This window comes from Apis mellifera, linkage group LG12, assembly GCF_003254395.2.
Source record: "Apis mellifera strain DH4 linkage group LG12, Amel_HAv3.1, whole genome shotgun sequence".
In the NCBI taxonomy this organism is placed as follows: Eukaryota; Metazoa; Arthropoda; class Insecta; order Hymenoptera; family Apidae; genus Apis; species Apis mellifera.
Genome location: NC_037649.1, coordinates 4,489,186 through 4,505,411, shown reverse-complemented (window position 1 = coordinate 4,505,411; position 16,226 = coordinate 4,489,186). Strand labels below are relative to the sequence as shown.

Genomic DNA, 16,226 nt, shown 5'->3' with positions numbered 1-16,226 from the left:
AAATGTAAGAAATTTTAATTAATCTTTAATTAATCTTATAATTTACGCATATATTCTAATTTAATAATATATCTTATACATCAACTGATCAATAAATATATATATCCATCAAATCATCCTTAATTTTTGTGCTTAACTACTAACATTTAATTTACTATTAAACAGTGGATTTACTATTAACAACGTGGATTCGGTCGAACAATAGTTAAATGTAACAAATCTTAATTAATCTTATAATTTACGCATATATTCTAATTTAATAATATATCTTATATATCAAATGGTCAATAAATATATATATTCATTAAATCATCCTTAATTTTTGTACTTAACTACTAACATTTAATTTACTACTAAACCAACGTAGTCGAACAATAATTAAATGTAAGAAATCTTAATTAATCTTATAATTTACGCATACATTGTAATTTAATAATGTATCTTATATATCCACCAAATCATCCTTAATTTCTGTACCTCTAATAAAAACACAATAAACGATCGATGGTTACAATTATTTCAACGAGAGAGAAACCGTTATATCATACTCAATCTGTATCATGTTTCTCCATAAACGCGAAAATTTCCTTCGAAAAAAGGAAGAAAGATAAGTGCCTTAAAAAAAAGAAAAATTCCTTAACAAGCGGAAACTGCATAGGATTCACGGGACCGGAAGAGAAACTCGCCGCTGATCGATCAAAAGGGTAAGAATCCGTCGAATTAAAAACGACAACACGAGCAAGAAAATTCCTTCGAGAGGCGCGCCTAGCTCTCCGTCTCCTCGGTGTCGATGGCAGAGTTTTTTTTAATTAGGATCGACCGATCGAGGAATTGCGCGCGGAGCTCCCCCCGTATGCACAACCACCCCGTGTGTGTACACGGCGCGTATTGAAAAGGAGGGGGGAGGGGGAGGGAAGAGCGGCGCCGTATATCCCCGCGGGATCGATGATCCACCGCGGCGGCGGTATCGTTGGATTCGACTCGGTGCGCTCGAGGACGATACGGTTTGATTGCGCCGACAACGGCGGGGCATTAATTAGCGTGCATAATTGTTTACCGGCGCTAAACGGAGCTGGATCAATATTTAATTGAATGCCTGCTAAATGCCAGCTGCATCGCCGCGGCTCTCAAATCGAGCCGGCCTCCTCTGAATAACGCCGTTCAACGGGGGATACAATGGAATCGAGGCCCCGATCCGCTCGGTCCCTTGTCCTACAATCTTCACGCGTACGCGAACCGTGTCTCGAGGCTTCGTTAACGGCAGAGACAGATGATTTGCCTTGAGTTTTTTTTTTTTTTTACCAATTTTTGGAATTTTCTTTTTTTTTTTTTCTCCTCCAAACGAGGAATCGATCGCGTCGACGAATTCGAGGTTTTCGATTGGAGGAACGGTTGAATTGTTTTTGAATTTCTTTTCTTTTTTGATTTTGGTTTTGGCTGGGAAGAGAGATACATATATATATAGAAATATTTGAAGAGCAATGAGATTGACAATGTAAGGTAAGTAAGATTGTGTAGTGTTTATGCGAATTGAATACAACAAGAGAAATAAAGGTTTGTTTAAATATCGTAATAATGAAAAGTGTATTTAAGATTTCTAAAAGATTCTTATTTATAATTATTTTGAATATTCTTGCCATAACTTCTTGTAAGGATAGAAATCACAGTTAGATTTCATTGGTACATTGGAGAGGAGAAGAAATGATTATTAATGATTATTTAATTTTTAATAAAAATTTACATATAAAAAGGATGGATAAAGTGGATTTTTATAATGGTTTTATCGCATTGTCGTGACGAGACGTACTAACAATAAGATACTATCATTTTAGTCGTTCTAATTTGCGTCGTATTATGTTTCCTGCTTGTGAAAAATTGATGAATGCACATATACGAATATATGATCTACAAAATAAACAATTAATATTTCTAGGAAAACTTGAAAAAAATGAATATATTATATATAAATACGATTATTATATTAAATAAATTTGATAATTGCTCAAGATTTCTGAAAGATGAATCACATCTAGTAAATTTCATCTTAAATTGCAACATAATTTTACCAGTATTTGGAATTTTTCTTTAGAAATCAGATGATACTGACATTACAATATTCAGAATTTTCTTTTGCAATAATTTATCATCTAATAATATTAGAAACATATAATAGAATAAATAATTAAAGATCTCGTAACTTTATAAAATTTATTTAATAATTATTATATAAAATTATAGAAACATAAACATATATTATAATTATAAATAATTTTAAAAACTTCATTTCTTTTCCTATTCTCATCGTGCAGAAGAAGAAACTTTCTTCAATCCCAAGTAATTTCCCTGTATACAATTAATTATTCAAAAGACCTCGACCATATATTTTTAAATATCGACATAAAAAATCATCCAACAAACGTCCAACTTTCAAAACCTAAGAAAAAAATGCAACAAAATATACCACGAGTGGCCAGAGCCAAATAAATAACCTAAACGAATAAACCTAACCGAATAAAGAGCATGCACACAAGAGAATAACATGGAGTTTAAACGAGAAGGAAGGCGAAGCGAGAGCTCGATCACGCGACTAATGTCATTTCTAAGTACACACACACACACACGCACACGCACACTGGTGTGACGCGCGCAACACACTATTTTCCATCGTGACGGGGTAGCCGCTGCACAATACCGGTGGTACCTGGCCCGCGCTTTAACTATCCCTCGATCTAAATGCACTCTAATGGACTGCATTAAACAGAGGGACGAGGGGGTGGGAGGGGGTCGGGGCGAGGGTGACCGAGGTGGCCGCCGAGGGTGGGCCGCTTTGGGGCGGTTGCTGGCTGGTGAGCAGCCTGCTGCAATGGCTGACCGACGGGCAGAAAGGCTGCTCTCCTCTCCTCTCCTCTCCTCTCCTCTCCTGCGAAATTTTTCGTCGAATCGAAATTCGACTTCAGGATTACCCTAATCTTCCTCGAAGAAGAAGAAGAAGAAGAAAGGGGTGGTTGGATTTCGGGGAAAATAAAGGGATGGATCGGGTTGAATCGGGATGAATTCGGGTTTAGACAAGCTTCTTTCCGAGAGAGAATGCTCGCCTTCGAAGTCAAAGAGCGAAAAAGGGGGAGATACGTTCGATGTGTGTAATTGAGGGGATAGGGTTCGTTGGACGGTGAGATGCGAAGAAATTGAGGATGATGCGATTGATTGTTTGAATACCTGCGTGGAGGGTTTTTAATCTGTGCTTTATCTCTTCATTCGATTGAGGGAGAAGGATGAAATTGATATTATTATTATACGGTGTTTTTCCCGGGATTCGTAAGTTAATTATATTCGTATTGGATTATTTATAATGCATTGAAAATAACGCTTGGAATTTTATAAAATTTGAAAGGGAAGTAATTTTCTTATTGATTCCAGTGCGCTTGAAAATTGTATTGTTAATTTTTTATTCGAGCTATTTTGTTTAAAAAAAGGAATATTACAATTTGCGAGTAAAAATTATTAAATATTTTGGAGGAATTGGGGAATAAACCTTTGATAAACTGATTGTTGATGAAGGATAACAAAACATTATTTTAGATATTTTTTCTTATGGCGGAATTGTAATAATTGTGAAATTTAAGATTTAAAATAATAAAATTATTTTACACGATTTTAATCGACGAATCAACTTTAATTTAAATAAACTTTTATCTTTTAAATTTGTTTGCAAATAAAAATTAAATTTAAATTGTTTGAAAAAATTCTTCTATACACCTATCTTTTTTTAATAACTTAGTGGAAATTAGCATAGCAATCATTACATCTTTTAACTCGATCTAATAAAATCTTAGGAATTATATTCAATTACATAGTCCGCCAATTTCCATTTCTCCAAATATTAAATTTAATACAAAAATAGCTAAACTAATAATAACAAAATTATTCGAAAAAGCCGTATAAAAATCTAGAACGGCATAAAAATTAAATCAACTCGTTAAAAAATAAAAGTTTCCCGTTGTTCCGTGTAAAGCACTAATATCGGCCGATATTATGCTCGCGTGTCAAGAGACACGTTTAAAATGATCGCGATCTGGATTATCGACGGAGACCATAATATTTACAATAATTGTAAGCGTCGCTCGCCTGCGAATCGATTCGATCGAGATGTTTCGCAAGTTCTCTAATCAAAGGAAAAGAAGAGAGTCGGGACAATTTCGAAAATTTCTTCGATAGGGCTTGTTTTCGCGAGACCTTGATAGCATTATTAGAATAACTATCTTGATAAAAAAATTTTACAAAAGATATAGTTTATAAGTTTATAAGATTGATAGAAAAAATCATTATTCTTGGAATATAATAAAAATCGATATTTTTTATTCATTTATGTATATTTTTAACTTAATATTATAATCTTTATGATTATATTATAGACGAAAATACATAATAAAAAATCTTTCCATTCTCGTGTATTTTATTCATTTTTCACAAATGGATTAAATTTATAGAAAGAAATGTTGATTATGTTTAATCTTTTTTTTATTAAGAAAAGGATAGGATTTTATATGTCTATCTTATATATAAATCAATTTATTTCTTAGTTTATAAGATTGATAGAAAAAATCATTATTCTTGGAATATAATAAAAATCGATATTTTTTATTCATTTATGTATATTTTTAACTTAATATTATAATCTTTATGATTATATTATAGACGAAAATACATAATAAAAAATCTTTCCATTCTCGTGTATTTTATTCATTTTTCACAAATGGATTAAATTTATAGAAAGAAATGTTGATTATGTTTAATCTTTTTTTTATTAAGAAAAGGATAGGATTTTATATGTCTATCTTATATATAAATCAATTTATTTCTTTTTTTTTATATAAAAATTTATAATATTTTATATAAAAATATTTTTTTATATATTTTATATTCTAATTAAAATTTTTGAATTAATAATTTTATAGTAATTTATAGTAGAAGCAGTTAAAACAATGTTTATTACGATCAAAGTAATTTCTCGACGATGGTTAATCATTTTTATTATAATTATTTATATTTTATAATGGAAACTTTGTATTTTACTACCATTATATATTAAATAAATTTATCATTTTTATATTTATTTATATTTCGATTCTATACAACTAAAATTTTCAATATACATTCTATCGTATATTCTATATTCTTCAATACTATTATTTTAACATAGAAGATAATATACAAATGGAAGCGACTTATCGCACTGGATAACTAATCTTTAATATTTCACAAATAAAATTCTCTCTAATCTTGATTCGTCCATAAAAAAAAAAAAAAAAAAAAGAAAAAAGATATCACATTTACACATACATGTATATGTATCATATTTTCCAATTTAAAAATGCATTTACATAACATCGAAGGGAAAAAGGAAAAAGAGGTAAAAAGTAAATTGCAGTTTATTTATTTTAATACTATCATAAAATGTTGGAGAACATTGAGTTAAGAAGGCTATTAAAGACCCTTTTGAAACGGGTAAGAATTTTTTTGACTGTCACGTTCCGCCATAATCAAACTGCATGCAGCCTCGTTACTAATGGATGCCGACGAGCTCGAATGCTATAAAGTCGGGCTGCGTGTCATTTATTCATACCGAGACTCCTACGTCGTGCATCGCGAATGGACATGCAAAGGGTTTTTACGTCAGAGCCCTGTGTACAGCCATGAAAATAAGTCATTTAGCAGATCGATAGCGCGAAACATGGCATCCCAGGCCACAAAGAAAACGGAAACCACTTTACCGCCGTTTTTTCACAAAAACGGCCACCATCGATTTATTTATCGGGAATCCTAATCAATTCCGACAATTTTCTAAAATGCGTGGCCCGCTCCACAAAATAAACTTGAGTTTCCTTATTATTTTATTCTTGATAAACATTACACGAGTCTGCATATCGAAAACACTTTGTCCTTTGAAATCGAGAGAATAAATAATTAAATGAAAAAATTATAATTATTTTCCTTGATAAATCAATGATAATTAATTACATATTTTAAAAATTACCCTTCTTTTTATTCTATTCTATTAAATAATAGATTTATAAGGATCATACAATTTTAATTTTAAAAATTATTGATAATAAATTAAATTTATATTTAAAAATGAATTAAACTATAAGTTATAAAAAATAGTTTAAAATAATATACAAGAAGTAATTATTTACATTTTTTTAATTTCGACTTAAATAAAAGTGTCAAAAAATTATAACTATTTTCCTATAATAAATCAATGATAATTAATTACATATTTTAAAAATTAGCCTTCTTTTTATTCTATTCCATTAAATAATAGATTCATAAGGATCATACAATTTTAATTTTAAAAATTATTGATAATAAATTAAATTTATATTTAAAAATGAATTAAACTATAAGTTATAAAAAATAGTTTAAAATAATATATAAGAAGTAATTATTTACATTTTTTTAATTTCGACTTAAATAAAAGTGTCAAAAAATTATAACTATTTTCCTATAATAAATCAATGATAATTAATTACATATTTTAAAAATTAGCCTTCTTTTTATTCTATTTTATTCCATTAAATAATTATAAGGATTTATAAGGATCATACAATTTTAATTTTAAAAATTATTGATAATAAATTAAATTTATATTTAAAAATGAATTAAACTATAAGTTATAAAAAATAGTTTAAAATAATATATAAGAAGTAATTATTTATATTTTTTTAATTTCGACTTAAATATTGATTTTAGAATTACGCATTTAAATTCCATTCTCAACAATTCTCATAAAATATGGTAAATAAGTATTATTATTATTACTTAACGTTCCTTAATTAACTCTTTATTTCGAATTCACTTTCACGATTAAATCCTTGCTTTCGGCGACGACGAAGAAATTGCACGAATCATCGGAAAATTCCGAAATTTCCGCGCGAAAAAAGAAAGCGGAAAGCCCCGTCGTCGAGGAACTGAACGCGTAGCGGAGACTGCGGTCGCGTGTCGCGTTTACACCGCTAATGAACTCGACTTCGCAGACGGCCCCATTGTCTCTGGAGGCGGGCGCAGATTGCGATTTCTCCTTTTATCGCGCGGCTCGCCCGCTAATCGGATTAAAGGGGAAAGGAGATTACGGCTTTTTAAATATCCCCGGTGAAATAATAACAAGGATTAGAAATCCGACGACGTGGAATAGAGAGAGTGGCGCAAACGAACAATGCGATCGACGTACGATTTCGTGCGTCGATTAACGAGTTATATCTTTAATGTAACTTATGATTTTTAATACACGAGAGAATAAAATATTATCAATTTTACGTATTTACGTAAATTTATAGATGCGATTAAATGTAATTGTATCAGAATTATCAACGAATGAACATGTCGATATAATAATTTTATAAGAAATTTCTTAATAGGGCAGGAGTTAATTCCAATTTAAAGTTTTTCAATTTTAAGAAAGAGGGGATTACGACGGGGGTTATATTCGAATATATTCGATTAAAATCGTGATTTTTTTTTTTTTTTTTAGAATATTATCGGTAATACTTCTCTAACGATAATTATCGCTCGTTTCCGTGCTAAATCATATCAATTAATAAGGATCTAATAATTAGATCAGCTCGTCGACAGCTTGGCCCGCTTTCTACGGATATACGTATATTGGCTCGAAGAGACGGGCACCGGGTTCGGGATAATCGATAATATACAATTATTATCCCAGCATGCTATAATTATATTGGACTTCAATTTAGGGAATTAACCTAATACGTATTTCAAAGAATAATAGATTTATTCATATATATATATATTTGAACAATTTAATTCAAACATTTATTCTTTTACGACGAAATTTTCTCAACGTGATAGATAATCTTAATAGGATTTTCAAGGAACTTCAACATGTGACATTTATTACGGAAAATAAATTTTTGTTAGTATTTAAAATTTAAACGATATAAGATATTTAAGTATTGTTTAAAAATATTTATAATTTCTCTTCATTTTCATACTAAAATAGATTTTATTACAATAAATGTATAATTATACATACCATAGATATTAATATAATTTTACTATTACTATTTTTATATATATTTTAATATACTCTTTATTTTTTAAGATATTAAAATTAGAAATCTAAATCTGACGTTTACATCTGTACTTTTCTGGAACAAGAAGAGATATCAAAAAAAAAAAAAAAGGAAATTTAGATAATAGATTTTAAATAAGAAGAGTGATATTACATATCCTAGAAGTCGAAGAAGCGATAGGATACAGGATTTTAACGAGCGAAACGAAGAGGTGCGCGCCTCCTGTTATCTCATTGTCGACTTTTAAAACGTGTATTTCAATTAATCGAGTGACCGATAGTCCTTAAGCCTCGTAAACGACCTCTTCTCGTTATCTCGACGATGGATGTAGGCCTCTCGTTGAGAGAGGAAAAGAGAAGAAAAAAGGAAGGGAGAGAGAGGGAAGGAGGAACGAGATGGTGGAAAAAGGAAGAAAGGGACGGGACGTGGAGGGGTATGGAAAAAGGAAAAGCAGGGAGAAAGCGGTGGAAACGGTAGAAAAGAAAACTAGCCGGTGTAAAAAAAGGAAACGAACGACGAGTCGAAGCGCAACAACGCGGCAGAAGCACGAGGGGAAGCAAAGCAGGGGAAGACAATGAAACAAAACGGTACGGCAGTAAAGAAGAAAAAGGGGGGGAAGATATAAAAATTCGAGGAGAAGATGTAACAATTTCGATAATATTTGATGGTCTCGTAATAATCTTGGAAATTTTTCCATTTTCGTTCATGACAAACAAGTGGAAAATTATCGATATGGAATATATTGTATGAAAAAGGAAGAAAAAAAGAAAAATTATCAAAGTATTATCTCTAATTCTAGAATCTCTTCTCAGTGAAGAAAGAATAGAAATATATTTTTTCGAACAATAAGAAAATTTACAATATAAAAAAATATTTGAAATATTCTGTAATAATTATTGTGTACAATTTAATGTAATAAACATTATGTATTATGAATAAAGAAATATTTTGTACGAGCATAAATATGAAATGTTGTAAGTTTCGAGAAACATTATAATTATAAGAAACTATAATAATAAAATTGTATTGCAAATTTCATTTCGTACAATCACAATGAATTCATAATAAGACCGGTAAAATAAACCAAAGTTTTATTTCACATCTTTTTCTTCAAGTTTGTTCTTGATCAATGAGTTGTAGAGATGGATAACACTTTATTTTTTACTTTATCGTGAAGGCTTGCACAATACTTTTGAAAACTTCGAGAAGAATTGACTGTTTTACTTTACTTTTTTTTTTTCAATTTTCGATACCCAAATTGAAAGAAAAATTCCACGTTCTCCACGATTTGCTACGTAATATTTATATATCAAGCTTTTTCGTAGAAACGCTTAACGAGGACACGTAATTATTAGGAGGGAATATTTATGCTTGAATGTATACAATTCGTACAAATCTTTCAGTCTGTCATCGATCGAGCGTTCTTTCAGTCTTTCGACAACCATCGAGGAACCAATACGAATAATCGAAACGGTGCAAAAGCTGAAAATTGCAAAGGAAGTGCAATACTTTCTTCGATCATTTGGCAAAAAATCAAAGCAAGAAAAGAACCTTTCCCGTCCAGAGGAAGGGGAGATGGCAAATAAAAATTGGCGAACAGAAATAGTGAAATTGTTGAGTCGCGAGTAATGGAGTTTTACGAGTTTTCGTGCGTCAAATTCGTTGAAAATGTTTTATCCAATGTTTTTGGAAAGAGAAGAATCCACATAAAAAGAGAGAATCGAATAATCATTATGATTTGCATAACGAGTATGGATTATTTGTTGATAAGAAAAATTGGCTGCACAATTTAAAAAAACGATATTGAAAGGAAAAATTCGATGCTTCTCCAATCGCAACAAAAAAGATAAAAAGAAAATACAGAATTAAAACTACAAATGCGACAGATTTATGCTTGAAAAAATTATATCAACAAACGATAATAACAATAATATAAGAAATCATAAAAAGAAAAATGAAACAAGCATAAAATAATCCTTGATAAATCTAAAATTAATATAATTAATATTTTTGTATTCAAAATTAAAACTTAATTAATTTATCTCCTTAACATAAAAGAGAAACACACGCAAACATACACATACCAAGCATAGCAATCTAGTATCAAAACAAAAGAGAAACATCGAGACAAAACACACGGATAACTCGCATGGCACCGTACCAAACCGAGATCGAAGAAAGGAAAGTAACTAAGAAAAAAAGAAAAAGAAAAAAAAATAAACGAGAAAGCGGGGTAGAAATCGAGCTCGAGTTTCGAAATTAGCCGTGAAAGCTACGTCCAGTCTCCTTCACCCTTAGGACACGCATTAAGCAGCTGCCAACCGCTAGACGACAGCTATGCCGTGACACATGACGCTCACGAAATGCCAGCGAACCGAGAGATCGACTGCTCGCGGCTAACATGGACGATTAACGATAACGCCTGCCGCACCGACTGATCTCGTCGAGCCATCGATAACGTATCGTACGTACGATTCTTCTTCTTGTTCTTCTTAATTCGATCGAGATCGAAAAAGAAATCTTTGACCGATTTTATCATCGGTAGTTACAGGAAAGATAACAATGAATTCGAAGGGACGAGGATGATTGAGGTTAAGGAAGGAAAGGGAGAAAAAAGAGAGATACCGATCGGTTGTTTAATGCAATTATTGCATTAGGCAGTTTAAAGGTGTGCCGCTCGAGGGCGTGATATCGAGCGTCAAGACTTGATGGGATGCTATGGATTTCGATTACGAGGGAGAGTGATCGTTGTTCGAAGATGGTTCGAAGATAGATCGATCGATCGGTTGGTCGATCGATAGGTAGAAATGTGGGGAAATGGAAGAGGAAGTGAGGTTGAATTTAGGGAGGGGAATTTTGGCAAGTTTCAAATTGACGAAATAGTGTAAGTTGTTGTGATTAGTAATTGGCACGGGTACGTATATATTTATATGGAAAATGAGAACATTTATTATATAATATTCGCCATAAGAATATAAAAAATTAAAATCTTTTAAAAATCTGTTCTATTTGTATCCATAAAATTGAACAATATTGTAAAATAATATAATATGAGGATGTGAATTAATTCTTCTGGTGCAATTAATTAAATAATAATTGAAAGAAATGGAATCAAAATTCTACTTCTAATTAAACATTTTATTATTATAATTCTGGTTTTGATAAGCAACTATATTTTAAATTTCATTTTCAAGTTTATTATATTTTATTTTTATTCTCCAGTACATAATGATGATATACAATAAATTATCTTTTCTTTTTAAAAATCTATTCTATTTCCATATCCATAAAATTGAAGAATATTGTAAAATAATATAATATGAGGATGTGAATTAATTCTTCTGGTGCAATTAATTAAATAATTGAAAGAAATGGAATCAAAATTCTACTTGTAATTAAACATTTTATTATTATAATTTTGGTTTTGATAAGCAACTATATTTTAAATTTCATTTTCAAGTTTATTATATTTTATTTTTATTCTCCATTACATAATAATGATATACAATAAATTATCTTTTCTTTCTGCAAAATTTAAAAAAAAAAAAATAATAATAATAATTCCAATTTTATAAATTCGAGGAAACAAAATTCTTCTCTTCTCTAAGGATTAAGTTGGCATTAAATAATTAATGATAAAATAGAGATAAAGGGGAAAAGAAATACAGAGAATAACTTTGGCTATCGATTCATTAACCTCTTTTCATAGAATATTCTCTGAAAATGAAACAACGAGCAAGCGTCGACTTTATGAAGGCACAGTTCTACGAGGATGCAACAGGCTTTACTCGTGCACCGGCTACTAATTCCAATTTGGTCGCTTCCATTGCATTTGCGCCTCGTGTATCGCCAATGCTCAATCGAGACGCGATTCTCAATTAACCGACCGATTATCGGTTACTTGAAATTATGTAAATTGTGTATTTCGTTTGTGAATGGTGAAATCGAACGTCGTCGAAAATGGGAAAATTGTTATTGGCTGACCAATTATCCGTCGAGCAATAAGAAACAACTACGATTCAACACGAGAGATCGTTTAACGATACAATTCCAGCTTCCTCCTGCGTGTTCCTCAAACCGATTACTGTAACTTTTGTGAAGCCGAATGTAGTCAAACGTTAATCCAATCTATCTACTTGAACTCGAATAACTTAAATTTGAAACTTTCAGATTAATTTCGCTTGAATTTAAATAAATTAACTAAGAATGAAATATTTATTTACTCATGCACAGTTTTTAAGAAAACTATATTCTTTGACTTTCGTTCCAAATATTGTTGAAAAAAGAAAAAAACTGTTTCTATATGATCTTCCCGCAAAAAAAGAAAAAATAAATAAATAAATAAAAATCAACAGTAACTCACAAAAAACGAACGTAACGAGACACGTTTAATCACCCGGCCGATTGCCATAGAAACGTTTCAAGTAAAAAGCTCGCGTGTATGGCACTTAATGTCCGGGACAGGGACAGGGTATTCGTTCGAAATTTCCGCCACTCAACCCTCAATGTTACGCCGTCAGATTGAATTACAAAACTTTGTTACAAGTGACCCGATCCCGTCCCTGTTTCCGAACCGAGGTAAAATAACACGTGAAATCGAATAAACAACGAAGACGGGGCGCAAACGTCTACGCGCGATAGACACTCGCGAGACGCCAGATGTCGCGTTCGTCGATCGAAGCTTATATTTGTAAAACTGGATTACCAGTTTTGTCCCAGTTTAAAAGGGGCGAAAATTCCTCCAATCGACTGTACGAGAATCTTGCACCATTTCCAATCGATTTATGCGGCAGTCTTTGGAAAAGTAATCTTGAAGATTGAGAGTTTGGATCGATGATGGAATCGTCAATGTGTGAGAAAAATTTGATATATTGGAGTTTATTGGTAAATATATCCGATAATTAAATATAATACTAAGGTTAGGCTATTTTAATTATTTTAAAGTTTAATTTAGATTTAGATTTTGATAGAAAGGATTCGTTTTTATCAATTATTAATATGAAATTATTTATGTATATTAGATTATATAATTATTTGTACAGAATAGTCTTTCCAAGTTTATTATTGAGTTTCGTTTATGCTTGTGTAATGATAAAGATGATAAAATTAAATGGGCTTTGTTTAATATTTTATCGATTTTTATTGTTATAAAAGAAATATAATGCATTAAAATTTAATTCTTGTTTTATCGAAAAAAAAATATTTAATATATTTATAAAAAAAAAGCCAAAATAATGAATGAAATTTTGAAAAGAATTTTGTATATTTCATACACATATATATGATGTATATATGTGTATGAATGTATAATATGATGTATATATATGATGAGTAAATATATGTATATTACATTTCATATGTGTATATAATAGTTTCTAGGACAATCTAACTTGTAATATCATATGTATTCTTTTAATATCTAATTTAAAAAATTATTATTATAATATATTATACATTACGCATAATAAATTTAATAAAATTAATTAGAATTTCTTTTTATCAATTTTTAAGCATTATTGAAACTATTTTTTAATGTTACAATATTATTCCATATATTTTTAATATTTTTATATGTCAAATAATGCATTTTGTTTATGAGTAAGATATAATATACGTGATTATCCACACACTAAAAATAAGAATTGTTTAAGTATAATAGTATAAGATATAAAAATATTCTATTTTTGTGGATCATCATCGATTCTAGATATTGAAATGAAAATAAGATTCGATTAAATCGGTTGAAATCTCTAATCTATTTTACTATCGTAAAACATTTAGCTATTTTGAAATTAATTCACTTTTGAATCAATATAAGGAAACAACTTTAACAACAAATTTAACCAAAACTTTTAATGAAGTAGTTCATTTCACCTCTGAAAAGAGAAAGAGAGAAAGAGAGAGAGAGGAAGATATGAAGTATGCTCCAAAATTTTCCTTACTTTGCTAATTATTTATAAGTGTATTGGGTTATGATGATTAAGTATTCTAGAAAACTTCGTAGAAAGAAAGTATTTAAAACACTTTAAGCTTGAAACATTTTTAAAAATGAGATCCATCTTTTCCAGTATTATCCTATCATTTGTTCACGTTGTTAGAATTGCAAACATCCTCTTTCATTTAATTGATTTCCAATTTATAACTCTCAATAGAATTATTCCAAAAATTCTAAATATCTAATTTTCCATATCGATTCTTTTCAGGATAAAAAAAATTTACCAAGAATTCTTAGAAATAATTTGAGAATGACTATAGATTCTACTACAATATGTTTTTTAAACCGTTTGTTTAATTTGCAAATATTTCTTTTCCCACTTGTCGATAAAATTATCCCAGAAAATTCGGTTCCACGAAAACAACGATAATTCTTTAAAACATCGATATATCCAATCTTCTATATTCAAAAAATTTTAATATCCTCAAATGGATATCAATTTTCATCAATCCATTCCTTTGGAACGGAAAAATTTTTAGCAAGAATTCGTGGAAATAATTTGAGACCGAGAGAGGATTGTTCTCTAGGTAGGTGAAAATAGCTATAAAGAGAGAAAGAGAGAAAGAGAGAGGGAGGGAGAGAGAGAGAGAGCACGAGCAACCCCGGTAGCACTACTTAACTAGATGAATTCAATATCTCGGAATAAATACATTGATAAATCAGCCACTCTGCTAAAAGCTTACTTTACTTTGGCTAGCTGTTGCGGCCGCGCGCAAACAACGCACGCGTGTGTGTATATATGTGTGTGTGTACGTGTACGTGTATACGTCCATTCAACGACGAAGAGGCATATATATACAGTCGCGTATGCGCGACGAAGAGAGCGAGAGGACCGACACGAGAGAAGCGTGTACGAATATGCAACGAGGGAAATGAATGGAGGAGGAATAGAGAGGAGAGGATATATGTATATACGGGGTGTTTGTGAAGTGAGTGGTTAACCCTTGAGTGCATCATGTTTTCATTTCAGATGATTAAGATGTTTATATTCTTTGGTATGGAGGAATGAATCGATAAAATCCCATGTACCATTTATGATCAATTAGAAAAATTTTCATATACTTAAGAAAATCTACAATAATTCTGTTTTCCTGAACATGTGGAAGGATAATGGATTATGTATATTCTTAATGATTTTTAAAAAATGAGTTATTTGTATTTATATTTAAAAGTAATATTTTTACTATTTATAATGTCGAAATCGAATTCTATTCTCTTTAAAAAACTAATTTTATTAGAAATATTTGTTCAAATAATTAAAAAATTGCTTAAAAAAAATAAGAAGAGATATAAAATAGACTAATAAATAATATGAAACGATTAATTATATATTTAGATTATCGATAAATCATTTCATTCTCATATTCGTTATTTTTTAGCAACAAATATTTTAAAATTTTATGAATGTATAACACGTAGTTGCTTGATGCATTCGGCAATGAAATGAGCATGAATATGTTTAAAATTGTGAAGTTCATATTATTATCATCAATTTTATCTTTAAAATATTCAAATATTCGAACTTGTCTCTTCTAACAAAACTTATTAGAAACAAGTACTTTTCACTATTATAAAAAAATACCCTCAATTAAAATTTCTAAAGTGTTAATATATTGCTGGGATACCTTTTGTGAGTTTAAAGAACAACAAACATAAAATATTAGTCGAAGCTATTTATTAAGTTATTAGCAAATTTAAAATTGCATTAAATGAAACGAGGCAGAGAAACAAGATGATGAGACGTGAGAGTGTAACAAAAATAGAGCTGTCTTGTACTCATCTAATGCAAATTCGCTAAATGCTTTTATTAGTAGATTTAAATCGATATTTTTTCCATATCAACTTTTGTATTTACTCTACAATCAATTCTTCAGAGATATTTCACCATGTATTAACACCTGTATTGTAACTTACACATTCATATATATACATTGGACAAAAGGAACGAAGTCATCAACATTATAAGTTTTCGCGATCAGATAGATGGAGTTGGTGTTTCGAGGCATGAAGACGAGAGATGGATGTATTACTTATTTCTTTTTCGTCTATAATCTTATTTGTTCCTGGCTCGAGAAAAAACATTGTTTTCGAATCAATTATTATTTATGTAACATAAAAAAGACAATTAATAAAAGAGATAG

General features: G+C 30.2%; 1 long non-coding RNA gene across 1 annotated transcript in view; it reads right to left on the bottom strand.

Moving 5' to 3' along the window:
* Window positions 1–16,226, bottom strand: part of LOC113219153 — a 312,779-nt gene that overhangs the window by 169,976 nt on the left and 126,577 nt on the right. The window lies entirely within an intron of this gene.